Source organism: Phoca vitulina, unplaced genomic scaffold (genome assembly GCF_004348235.1).
Source record: "Phoca vitulina isolate PV1807 unplaced genomic scaffold, GSC_HSeal_1.0 scaffold69, whole genome shotgun sequence".
In the NCBI taxonomy this organism is placed as follows: domain Eukaryota; kingdom Metazoa; phylum Chordata; class Mammalia; order Carnivora; family Phocidae; genus Phoca; species Phoca vitulina.
In genome coordinates this window covers 2,319,939-2,333,698 of record NW_022589772.1, presented here as the reverse complement: position 1 = coordinate 2,333,698, position 13,760 = coordinate 2,319,939, and positions in this window count along the sequence as shown.

The window sequence follows — 13,760 nt, the reverse complement described above, 5'->3', positions numbered from 1 at the left end:
TAAAACATATTTTGCCTGTTTATATGTATTATATATTCTTTTTTTAAAGATTTATTTATTCACTTAGAGAGAATGAGTGGGGGGAGGGGGAGAGGGAGAGGGAATCCTCAAGCAGACTCCCTGCTGAGCATGGAGCCTGATGCATGGCTCAATCTCAGGACCCCGAGATCATGACCCATGCCAAAATCAAGAGTTGGCTACTTAACTGACTGAGCCACCTAGGCGCCACATATATATTGTATTCTTAAAGTAAGCTAGAGAAAAGAAAATATTAACAAAATCATAAGAGAAAATACATTTATAGTACTATATTTATCAAAAAGATTTTGCATATAAGTGGGCCCACACATTTCAAACCCAGGTTTTCCAAGGGTCAGCTGCAGTTGGACCACTTCTTAATTATGTTGAAATTCTTATCTTTTTCCTTTCATTTTGCACTAAACTACCACTTTTGACACCTCCTCCATGGCTCCTGGGGCTTTTTGTAAATCCCATTCTCTGCATAGATTGGACCTGTTTACTTCTTACTACTTTGTTATGAGCTTTTCACTCTCTAGTTGTAAACCTTTCCCAAATCTAAGTAGTGCCACATGTGACAGATCCACCAAGGCTTAGTCATAGTTGAGGCCATGTCATGTCAATCATTATAGCAAGATTTTGAGCTTGAGGGGGAGAGAGAGAGAAGGAAAGACACGCAAATTTGGTCCAAGTTTACTGTTTGCTAGAGAAGGGAGTTATTTTAGGTCCAGTTGTTTTTTTTCAGACCTCTTAATGATTGCACTTTTGCATAATCAATGGGATCACCTTTGTAGTAAATCCTTTCTGCTTGTTAAAATGTCTGAAAACACCAGACTGACCATTTTTCAGACTGTTTCTTAATCACCTTTAATCAGGTATAATTTTTCAAATCATTCATTAAAAGTGTTATCTTTTACACAAAGGACATTCTTAATCATTAAACACTGGCAAAATGAAATGTGTTGTTGAAACACTGGGGAAGGTCAATTTTTCAGAGTACCAACATTTAAGACCATTTTATTGTCTAAGACTTCTGTTTAAAAACAGAAAAATAACCTTTTTTATCTTATAAAAATAAGAGTTCATTGTAAAAAGTACTTTGAAGATAGAGAAAATTCAAAATTAACTAAAAGCGCTCATATTTATACAAAAATGCACAACAAAATGTCAAGTAATTATTTCATCTCAATACTTTTTTTCTAGCATAGAATGATGCATTGTCTATAATTTTGTATCCCAATATTTTATTTAATATTATACCTAAAGCATTTTCATAGGTCCCAAAATATTTTTCTAAAATGTAGTTGTAATTGCTAGATAATGTTATAACCTATGGATATACCATTCTTTATTTTACTATTTCTGTACTACAGGATATTTAGATTGTTTTTATACATGGCCGTAAACCATACTGCCATAAATCTTACTTTCCTGAATTTCTGATCCTTTCACTAGGTCATAAACCTATATTTGCAATTATTGTGACCAAATATGTGAATATTTATAAGGCTCATTATACATCTTATTCAGGAAGATTATACCAAAATAATATAGGTGAGTGTCTGTTTCACTGTATTCTTACCAGAATTGAGTATTACTGCATGGAAAAAATGCCATCATTTTTATTTCTTTAAACTGGCAGACTAGGTGCCCAGACTGACTCTCTCACAGAAAACAAAAATACTTTATAAATCTTGAATACATCCATAAGGTAGGTGGAAAAAAAATAAGTTATCATCTAGTGACCAAATGAAGGGAGAGATGTAAAAGAGTTAAGCAGTTCTCCAAAGCCAAAGTTTACCTTAAGAGCATTTGCTGAACCTAATGAAGTAGTTTTTCACAGCCTTCTGGAGGTCAAGGAATAGGAGACAAAGCCCACCTAAGATGGAGAATCTAACAGGACATCCTCCCACAGAGCTTGGGCCCTAAAGGGCCATACCCACAGTTTAAGGGTTGACTAGAAATAAATTTGTTCCAAACTATACTACCTGCTTTGAACATTGGTAGGGATGTGAGGTAATCCTCTCTTGAGATTTTATAAAGTAGTCCTCACATAGGTTTACAGCCCAAATAAACAACACATCTGTGGCCTGGAAAACCTAAAGCTGAGTATTTACTTTAAAGCCAATCTAGACTGACGGTTCCTCCAAGGGCCTGATAGATCCAAACTCAAATCCTTTCTTGAGGGAACTCACCTTTATTCCAAGCCCAAGATAATTTCCACAGAAAGAGGTTGAAGGAAAATAAGGGGAAAAAATCATTGAATAATCCAGAAAAAGTCACCATGACTGAGAGCCAGTAGAAACAAAAGACAATAGAATAAGATCCCCAAAACTTCATTTGTGTAACTATCAAACTCAGGAGAAAATAATTGTTTTCTCTATTTCAATAAATTAAAGAGAATTAAAAATGTGAGTAAAGAGCAAGTGGATATAAAAATAAACCATACAGAACTCATAAAAATGGAATATATTGGGGCACCTGGGTGGCTAAGTTGAACATCCAACTCTTGGTTTCAGCTCAGGTCATGATCTCAGGGTCGTGAGATCAAGGCCCACCTCGGGCTCTGTGCTCAGCAGGGAATCTCCTTGAGATTCTCTCTCCCTCTCCTTTTGCCCCTCTCCCCACTCTCTTGATCTCTCTCTTTCTCTAAAAATAAATAATCTTTAAAAAAAATGGAATATATTATAATGAAAATTAAAAATGCAGTGAATGGCTTTAACAAAGGGTTACACAAAACTAAGTAAACATTTAGTGAACTATACCAAATAACTGAAGAAAACCCACAGCCCAAAGAGAAGAAATGAGAAATGAGAGAGGTGTTAATAGACTTGTAGGATAGACTGAGAAGATCTAATATACATGTAATCAGAGATCCAAAAAGAGAAGAAAAAGTAAAACAGAGGAAATATTTGAAGATATAATGGTTGAACTTTTTGTAAAAATGTTAAAAGACATCAATACATAGATTCAAGAAGCTTAACTAATCCCAAGCAAGATTTTAAAAAGAAATCACCTAAAAAAATCACCTAGAAACATTATGTTGAAATTCTAGGATACTGAAGAAATCCGAAAACAACTGGCAAACTAGAACTCTCTACCCAACAAAAATATCTTTCAGGCAGAACAAGTATAATCCAAAATGGAAGGTTTGAAAAGCATGAAGGAATATTGAAGAAATAAGTATTTAAGTAAACATAAACATACACAGAATATTTAAACAATAATGATGCTTTTGGAACAAAAAACTGAATAGTAGATAATAAAAGCATATAAATCAAGAGAAGTTTTGATCAAATTAGATCAGGCTTAGAGTATCAGAAGATTCTTATATTATTCAGTTGGAGGGTAACTATACTCATGAATTTTAGGATTTCAAATGATTGTTATTGTACAGACAACAGTCTGATCACAGTGGGATTATGTTAAAAATCAATAGGTAACTGGGGTGCCTTGGTGGTGCAGTCAGTTAAGAAACCGACTCTTGGTTTTGGCTCAGGTCATGCTCTCACAGTCCTAAGATGCAGCCCCGAGCCCAGCTCCCCACTCAGCGCAGATTCTGCTTAAGATTCTCTCTCTCTCTCCCTCTGCGCCTCTCCTCCAAACTCTCTCTTTCTCAAATATATAAATCTTTTTAAAAAAATGAATACATGACCATAAAAACCCCATATGCTTGGAAAAGAAGATACTTTTTTTTTTTAAAGATTTTTTTTTTCTTTTAAGTAATCACTATGCCCAACATGGGCTTGAACTCATGACCAGGAGATGAAGAGTTGCATGCTCTACTGACTGAGCCAGCCAGGCACCCCAAAGATATACTTTTCTTTTCTTTTTTCTTTTTTTTCTTTTTTTTAAAATTTATTTGACACAGAGAGAGAGACAGCAAGAGAGGGAACATAAGCGGGGGGAGTGGGAGAGGGAGAAGCAGGCCTCCTGCCGAGCATGGAGCCTGCCGGAGCCCGACGCGGGGCTCAATCCCAGGACCCTGGGATCACGACCTGAGCCTAAGGTAGCCGCCCAACTGACTGAGCCACCCAGGCGCCCCTTCTTTTCTTTTTTATTTTGTTTGTGTGTGTGTGTGGTTTTTTTTTTTTTTTTTGTGGTAAGATCAAAGGAGAAATAAACAAATTGAAGCTCTGAAATACTCGGAAATTAAAAAATAATAAAAATCCAGCATAACAAAGCTTAGGTCTAGCTAAAGCAATAATTAGAAGTTACAATAATCCTAAATGCTTATTTTAAAAGAAAGAAAGGCTGGAAGTTAATGACAATCATACGTTTCAAGAGTTTAGAAAAAATAGAAAAATAAATACAAAAAAATAAGTAAAAGAACAAAAAGTAGAGCTTAGTGAAATAAAAAAAACCTATATATAATAGAAAGGACGAACACAGACAAGAGTTAGTTATTTAGGAAGAAAAATAAAGTTGACTGGTAAAATCACTGGTAAAAGTGAGAAAATAATAAAATAAAATATATGGCACAGATGCACAATATTAGGGATGCTAAAGCACATATAATAAAAAAAATGCAGCTGCTGTTAAAAAGATAAGATATAAGAACAATTTTATGGCAGTACATTGGATACCTTACATAATATGGAAAGATCCCTAGAAAATGATATAAAGTGTCTCAAGAAGAAATATAAAATCTGAATAATAGTATAATTACTAGGGATAGTAATTGATTTAAATCTTTCTACAAATAAAATTCTATGCTCATATAATTTTTAATAGTGAATTCTACCAAATATCTAAGGAATGAATTATTTTCATCTTCTGCATACTATTCCAAAGTATATAAAAAGAAGGGATACTTCCTATTTCATTTTATGAGGCTGTCATAACTTTGATACCAAGTCCTGACAAAAATATCTGAGAGGAAAATTATAGAACAATATCACTCTGAATACAGATGAAATTCCCAAACAAAATATTAATCAGCAGGATTCAGCAATGGTTAAAAAAGGTAATACAGAATCTATATCACCCTGAGTTTATTCCAGAAATTCCAGGCTGTATTAACATTAGAAAAGGAATTAATGTAATTCACAAAATTAATTTCAGTGCAAATCAATGTAAATAGAAAAATTGATAAAATTCTTTATCCATTCATGATAGACATTTTTAGCAAACTAAGAGTAGAAGGGAATTCCTCTAATAATACCAAAATTAAAATTTATGGTATACTTTATTTGACTTTAAGACAACTCTTCTTATAATTATAGAGAATGGTCATCTTTTATAAACATGATTGTCTCTGTAGAAAATTCAAATAATTTAGATGCATATTTTATTAGGAATTACAGAGAGTGCAGTATTTCTGAATTCAAAATAAGATACTAAAATGCCTTTCTATGCTCCACTAAAAACCCAGAAAATGAAATGAAAAGGGAAATATAGCTTTTGATGCTATTTAAAAATATAGTGCCAAAGAACAATTTTAACAAAATCATGTAATCTTTATGGAAAAAAATGTAAAAATGTATTAAATGTATTAGGACTTTAAATGACTTTAAATGGTACCTTGAATTCATATTAAGAAATTAAGAGAAGCAGAAATGGTCACTAAGATTAATATAACACATTTTATAAATATATACTTTGTCTCCTTTCTCCTTTCAGGTTTTTAAATGACCTACCTTATAAAGTAATAATTATAAAAATGCACTTTTGAACTTGTTACATACATAGATGAAATATGTACAGCAATAGCACAGAAAAGGAAATAAGAGGGACTAGGTATAATGTTTTTATATCCCACAGAAAATAGGATAGTATAAATATGAAATGGATTCTGGTAAGTTCAAATGTATATTTTAAGCCATAGAACAACCAGTAAAAGAAAAGATGTTTACAAAATATTTAAGGGAATGAATATATCACACTAGGAAATATTCAATGAAAAACAGAAAAAGCAGTAAAGGAGGACAGAGGAAGAAAAAAGCCATGAGACCTATAGAAAACAAGTAAAATGGCGGATGTAAATCGAACATATCAATAATATCTTTAAATGTGAATAGATTAGAAAATCCATTGACAGATGAATGGATGAAGAAGATATGATACACACACACACACACACACACACACACACACTGGAATATTACTCAGCCATAAAAAAGAGTGAAATCTTGCCATTTGCAACAACATGGATGGAGCTAGAGAATATAACGCTAAACAAAATTAGCTGGTCAGAACAAATATCATATGATTTCACTCATATGTGGAAATTAAGAAACAAAAGTAATGAACAAAGGAAAAAAAGAAAGACCAAAAAATAGACTCTTAACTATAGAGAACAAACAGATGGTTACCAGAGGGGAGGTGGGTCAGGGGGGGATGGGTGAAACAGATGAAGGGGATTAAGAGTACACTTATCTTGATGAGCACTGAGTAATATATGGAATTGTTGAATCACTATATTGTACACCTGAAATTAATATAACACTGTATGTAACTACACTAGAATTAAAAAAAAGTCCAGTCAAAAGGTAGGGATTACTAGCCTAAATTAAAAAAAAAAATCCAAATATACACAGTTCATAGGAGGCACGCTTTAAAGATACAAACATGTGAATAACAAAACAGTGAAAAAGATATCATGCAACCATAAAATAGTTGGAGTGGCTATACTAATAAACAAAATAGAATTTAAAGCAAAATATGTTACTAGAAATAGAGACATTTTATAATGACAAAAGACAATACATTAGGAATGAATAATAATTTTAAATATATTGTTATGTACTGAATTATGTCCCCCCTCCAGAATATATTAAAGCCTTAACCCTGATTATGACTGGATTTGGAGATCTGGCCTTTAAAGAAATAATTAATTTCACTGAGTTATAAGGATAAGGTCCTAATCCAATGTGACTAGAAGTGAAACAGATACCAGGGATGCTCAAGAACAGAGAAAAGGCCACATGAAGACACAGAAAGACGGTAGCCATCTACAAGCCAAGGAGAGAGGCCTCCAGAGAAATCAATCCTGCCAGTACCCTGATCTTGGACCTGCAGCCTCTAGAACTGTGAAATAATAAATTTCTATTGCTTCAGCCACCTAGTCTGTGGTATTATTTTGTGGTAGCTCTAGCTGACTAAAACAAGTTTTGGTACTATGAAGTGGGGTGCTGCTATAACAAGTACCTAAAAATGTGGACGTGGCTTTGGAAGTGGGTAATGGGTGGAGGCCTGAAGCATTTTGAAGTGAATGTTAGGAAGAAACTAGATTGCCTTGAAGAGACTATTGGTAGAAATATGGACATTAGTGGTGATTCTGGTGAAATCTTAAATGGAAATGAGGCACATGTTATTGGAAACTGGAAGAAAGGCAATCCATGTTATAAAGTGACAAAGAACTTGGCCAATCTATGTTCTAGTGTGTTTTGTGGAGGCAAAAACCAATAGAACAGCAAGAACAAATCAATGTCTCCAACTACAATAGTGGATTCATCAATACCGGTCCACCAGTAATTGACAGATTCAGCCAGTAAGGACAGTAAGGACATAGTTGAATTGAACAACACCATCAGTCAACTGGATGTAATTGATGTTTATGGAATACTTCATCCAACTGCAGCAGAATAAATGTTCTTTTCAAGCTCACAGAGCATTCACCAAGATAAACCATGGTCTGGGCCATAAAACACAACAAATTTAAAAGATTATTAATCACACAAAATATGTTCTCTGACCACAAAGGAATTAAAAAAATCAATAACAGAAAGATAGTTGGAAAACACCAAATCTGGAGGTTAAACAAAACACTTCTAAAAACATGTGGGTCAAGGAAGTCTCAAGAGAAATTTAAAAATAGTTTGAGCTAAATGAAAATACAACTTATCAAATTTGTGGGATGCAGTGCAAGCAAAGCTTAGAGGGAAATTTGTAGCATTGAATGCATATTTTAGAAAAGGAAATATCTAAAATCAGTAAGTTTCTACCTTAGGAAACTGTAAAAAGAGCAAATTAAATCTAAGCAGAAGAAAAGAAATAATAAATATTAGAGAAGAAGTATCTACTAGAAGGTGACAGAGGGAATACTTTCTAATTCATTCTATGAGACCAGTAATCCCAAAATCAGACAAAGTCATTACAAGAAAGGAAAATTGGACACCAATATCATTTATGAACATAGATGCAAAAATATTAGGAGATGAAATCCAACAACATGTTAAAAAATTCACACCATGAATAAGTGGAATTTATTCCAAATATGCAGCCTGGTTCAGCATTTGAAAACGAATTAATGCACTCCATCACATCAGACTAAAGAAGAAAACTCATATGATATCAATAGATATAGAAAAAGCACTGACAAAATTCAACAACTATTCATGATAAAAACTCAGCTAGAAATAGAGGGGATCTTCCTTAACTTGATAGAGAACATCTACAAAAAGCTTTCAGCTGATATCATGTTTAATGATGAGAAACTAGATACCTTCCTTCTAATATTAGGACCAAGACAATGTTGTCAGTTCTCACCACTGTCAGTCAACATTGTCCTGGAAATCCTTGCTAATGCAATAAAACAAGAAAAGGAAATAGAAGGTTTATAGATTGAGAAGGAAGAAACAAAACTATTTTTGTTTGCAGATGAAATGATTGTCATGTAGAATATCCCAAAGAATTAACAAAACTCCTGGAAATAATAAGCAGTTATAGCAAGGTTGTAGTATAAAAGGTTATTATACAATAACAAATTGCTTTCCTATATTGCAGCAATGAAAATTAGAGTTTGGAATTAAAAACTCAACACAATTTATGTATTGCATGATTTGCTTTGCTAATATTTTGTTGAGACTTTTGTGTCTATATTTATAAGAGATATTGGTCAGTTAATTTTCTTGGCATTGTTTTGTCTAGTTTTGGTATCAGAGTCTTATAGAATGATGTGGGAAGTGTTCTAGTTTTGAAAGATCTTGAGGAGAATTGTTACTAATTTTTAAAATATTTGATAGAACTCAGAGCAGCCATTGAGCCTGGACTCTTCTTTGTCTGAAGGTTTTTTATTTAATAATTTCATGTCTTTATTATAGGTCTATTCAGAATGTCTATGTCTTACTGAGTCAGTTTCAGAAGTTTGTGGGATTTTTAAAATATTAATATGCTTAATGTTTTAGAACAGTTTTAGGTTTACAGAAAAATTGGATAGTACAGTTCCATAAAGCTCCATACTCTCCTCCTTCACAGTTTCTCTTATCATCAACATCTTGCATTAATGTAGTATATTTGTTACAATGATGAGCCAATTTTGATAAATTATTATTAACTAAAGACCACAGTTTACATTAGGGTGCACTGTTGTGCATTCTATGAGTTTTGACAACTGTATAGTGATGTGTATCTATGATTATAGTATCATACAGAATATTTTTACAGCCCTAAAAATCCTCTGGACTCCACATATTCAGCTCTCCCACTCTCCTATCCCTGGCAATACCACTGATCTTTTTACTATCCCAATAGATTTGCCTTTTTCAGAATGTCCTATTGGATTCTTTAACTTAGGAATATACATTTAAAATTCCTCCATGTCTTTTTTTGTGGCTTGATAGCTAATTTCTTTTTATCATTGAATATTATTCCTTTGAATGGATGTATAACAGTTCATCTATTCACCTATACAAAAGACATCTTGGTTGTCTCCAAGTTCTGGCAATTATGAATAAAGCTGCTATCAACATTCATGTGCAAATTTTATGTGGACATGTTTTCAATTCATTTGAATAAATATCAAGGAACAGAGTTGCTGGATCATACAAGACTATGTTTAGATTTGTAAGAAACTACCAACTGTCTTCCAGAGTGGCTATAACATTTTTGCATTCCCATCGGTTATGAATGAGAGTCCCTGTTGCTCCACATCCTCACTAGCATTTGGTGTTGTCAGTTTTTTGGATCTTAGCCATTCTAATAGGTGTGTAGTAATGTTTAACTTTCTTTTTTAACACATCTTTGTTATTCATTTACATTTATTGTTAAATCATCTAGACAGAACCTAAGATTTCATAAGAGACACAAATAAAATCTAGATGCTCAACATTAAGTAAAATTCCGTAAGGTTTCATTTTGTTTACAAAAACAGATGAATATGGCAGGGTTTTTTTTATTCTGGACAGAATTCCTGCTTGGGTGAAAAACATGATCTGCACAGAATATTTGCAATTAAGGGAAACTCATTTCACCAACAAAAATACCAGTCAAATTTTCAGAAAATCATGGGCATTTATTTAAATAAGTTTTATTTGAGTAATTCCTCTGGCATTTTGTCTTTTAGCAAGAAGACATACAACTATAAACTATATGACTTTAAGATCTCAAGTTTCTTTCATCCTTTTTGTATGAATACAGGAATCTGGTTTATGTCTAACCCTAACTGTGTTATATTGTCCCCAAACAATAGATTTGACTAACATTCAGTCACATATAACAGAGATTTTTGGCTTTCATTACAAAATTTTATTAACTTCGTTATCATCCCCTGGACCAAAAAAATTGCAATGCATTTACTCTGGGTAGGAGTCAAAATAGTCACTCCACACTTGACGTCTTCTCATTATGAGCAATTACCAGGAATATACTCCTCAGTATTTACATTAATTCTCTTCTTTCTCTGCACACCACTCCCCAATCTTTCATTTGCTTCTAACACTGAACCTCCCCTTTTTTTGTTAAATGTGTGGTAAGCCTCATGAACATTTCCATGCACAAAGAGATCTATAAAAGTGAACTACAGTCTTAATTTGCACCTCTGTAAAAACCATTGGTTTGCATAAAAGATAGTAAAAGTTCCTGAAAGCTGAAAATGATCTGTAGACAATCTAGCCTACACCTCCCTGCAGGATTACCTTTGAATAATTCTCCCACCAGCAGCCCTAAATCATTATCTATCATGTTTTATAGATTTCTAGAGAAGGCTTTTAAGACAACCTTGCAGTGTTAATGTTTAATGTTCCATAAACTATTGTCAGGATAAAATCCTCTTTTCTAACCTGTGGTTTTATCTTATTTCCATTTAAATTCTCTCTGAAGGTGGCTACTGTTCATCAAGTTCATTTACATTCTGACAACTGTTATTAATAAAGGGCATGAGGCTTATGATTTCAACTCCAATGCCAATTTTCAGCTGTCATTTACCTGACCTCTCAGCAGCATTGGCACAGATGATCACTCCTTCAAAGTTGATATTGCTTATTCACTTGGCTTCCAGTAAACTACATTATTCTACTTTTTTTATTTTTCTGTTGCCTTACTAGATGTTCCATCTCGCTTATTTTCTGGATTCTTCTCTACTCCCACCTTTTAAAATGTTAGAGTGCCCCAGGACTCAATCCTTAGTCCTCTTTTCTTCTCTATCTACATTTGTTCCATCTGTGATGTCATTCCTTGGCCTTAAATATCATCTACACACTAACGGCTCCCAAATTTATATCTTCATCATAGACCCATCCCATGAGATCCAGAATAATATATCCCGCTGATGACTTGGCATCTTAAACTTAACATGCTCAAAATTGAGCTCCTCATTCTACCCTCTTCCACCCAAACCCTTTTCCCAGTATTTCCCATTAAAATAAATGAAATCACTGTTCCCTTATTGTCCAGGCCAGAATCTTTGGAGTCATTCTTGATTATTTTCTCTCCATAACCCACATACAGCTTATTATCAAGTCCTATGAGCTCTATCTTCAGGTGTATATAAAATGTCAACACCTTTCACCACTAACAACACTTCTACCCATGTCAAAGCCACTATCATCTCTCACTTATATTATTGCAGTAGATTTCTGGCTAGTTCTCTTGTTTCTACTCTTGTCCCCTGATAGTGTGTTTTTCATACAACATTCAGACTAAGCTTTCAGCTATTAACTGAATTGTGTCCCCCTAAAATTCATGTTGAAGTCCTAACCCCCAATGTGATAGTATTTGCAGATAAGGAATTTGGGAGATAATTAGGCTTAGAAGAAATCACGAGGATGGGTCCCATATGATGGGATTAGTGCCCTTATAAGAAGAGACACAAGAGAAGTTGCTTCCTCTCACTGTTTCCATATGTATGGAGGAAAGACCATGTGAAGACACAGCAAGAAGGTGGCTCTCTGAAATCTAAGGAGAGAGCTTTCAGTAGACATCTATCCTGCTGGCACCTTGATCTTGGATTTTCAGTCTACAGAACTGTGAGAAATAGGGGTGCCTGGGCGGCTCAGTTGTTAAGTGTCTGCCTTCGGCTCAGGTCATGATCCCGGGGTCCTGGGATCGAGGCCCGCATCGGGCTCCCTGTCCGCGGGAAGCCTGCTTCTCCCTCTCCCGCTCCCCTTGCTTGTGTTTCTCTCTCACTGTGTCTCTCTCTGTCAAATAAATAAATAAAATCTTTAAAAAAAAATAACTGTGAGAAATAAATTTGTGTTGTTCAAGCCACCTAATCTGTGGTACTTTGTTATGGCAGCCTGAGCTAAGATACCTTCTAAAAATATATAAATTATATCATGTAATTTCCCTGCTCAAAACTTTCAAATAACTTTCTATCATTCCTAGAACAAAGTCCAAAGACCTTGCTATCACCTTCAAGATTCTATATGATCTAGATTCCTGCTACTTCTCTGACTTCATCTCTTAACTAGGATCCTCCTGGCTCATAGTATTTCAGCTTCTCTGGCTTCTTTCCTGTTGCTAGGTTATCTCAAGTTTTTCCTCTGTCCTGGAATTTTGCACTTGTTGCCCCTGCCCCTCTTTCTCCTAATAGTGTCATTATTCACTCTCTACCTTTAGATTTTTTTTCAAATATCATCTCAAAAATGCCTATTTAAAATACCCTTGTCTTTATCCATTACTTTTTATCCTCTCATCCTGATGAATTTTTCTCTATAAATGTATCATTAGATGATATTATCTATCTATTTCTATTTTCTTTTCTCCCACTATATGGTAAGTTTCATGAGGGCAGGGAGGGGTTATGTCTGTTTTGTTCACTGTTGTATATTTGTGCGTGGTAGATATTTGATAAATATTTAATGAAAAAAGTGATTGAGTCCGATCTCACAATCACTGCTCTCCATCTGGCTTTTTTGTTTAACTGTGAAAGTTAGGGTAAGGAAAGGATGACCTGGAGGGACTTTAGAAACAAAACATGAGACATATATTTAGGAACTCATTTTCAGTATAAGAGAATACCAAATTTTTTATTTTGATGTTTCCACACACAGCTAACTGCTCTGTTCTTTTACCCTGATAAAATACATGTTTGTGGTTGGGTAGTCTTCATGGTTTAAGATGAAGGAACCATCTGATACCTGTAGAAGTGAATTCAGATCCTATTAAATTTTCTATTTAGGCTAATCCTGTGATTTATTCATTCAGCAAATATTGAATATTTGGAGGAAAATAGGCTAGGAAATAAAGATGAATGAAGTCTAGTCCATGCCATGGAAGAACTCAGTCTTCTGGGGGACAGGCACACAATAAAATAATTTCAATAATGACATACTAGGGTAGGATTCAAGATATAGTGTGGGAACCTAGGGAAAAAGAATACCTAGGGGAAAAGTCAGAGAATGCTTCATAGAGGAGGTAACATTTTTTTTTTAAAGATTTTATTTATTTATTCATGAGAGACAGAGAGAGAGAGAGAGAGAGAGGCAGAGGGAGAAGCAGGCTCCCAAGGAGCAGGGAGCCTGATGCGGGACTCGATCCCAGGACCCTGAGATCATGACCTGAGCCGAAGGCAGACGCTTAAC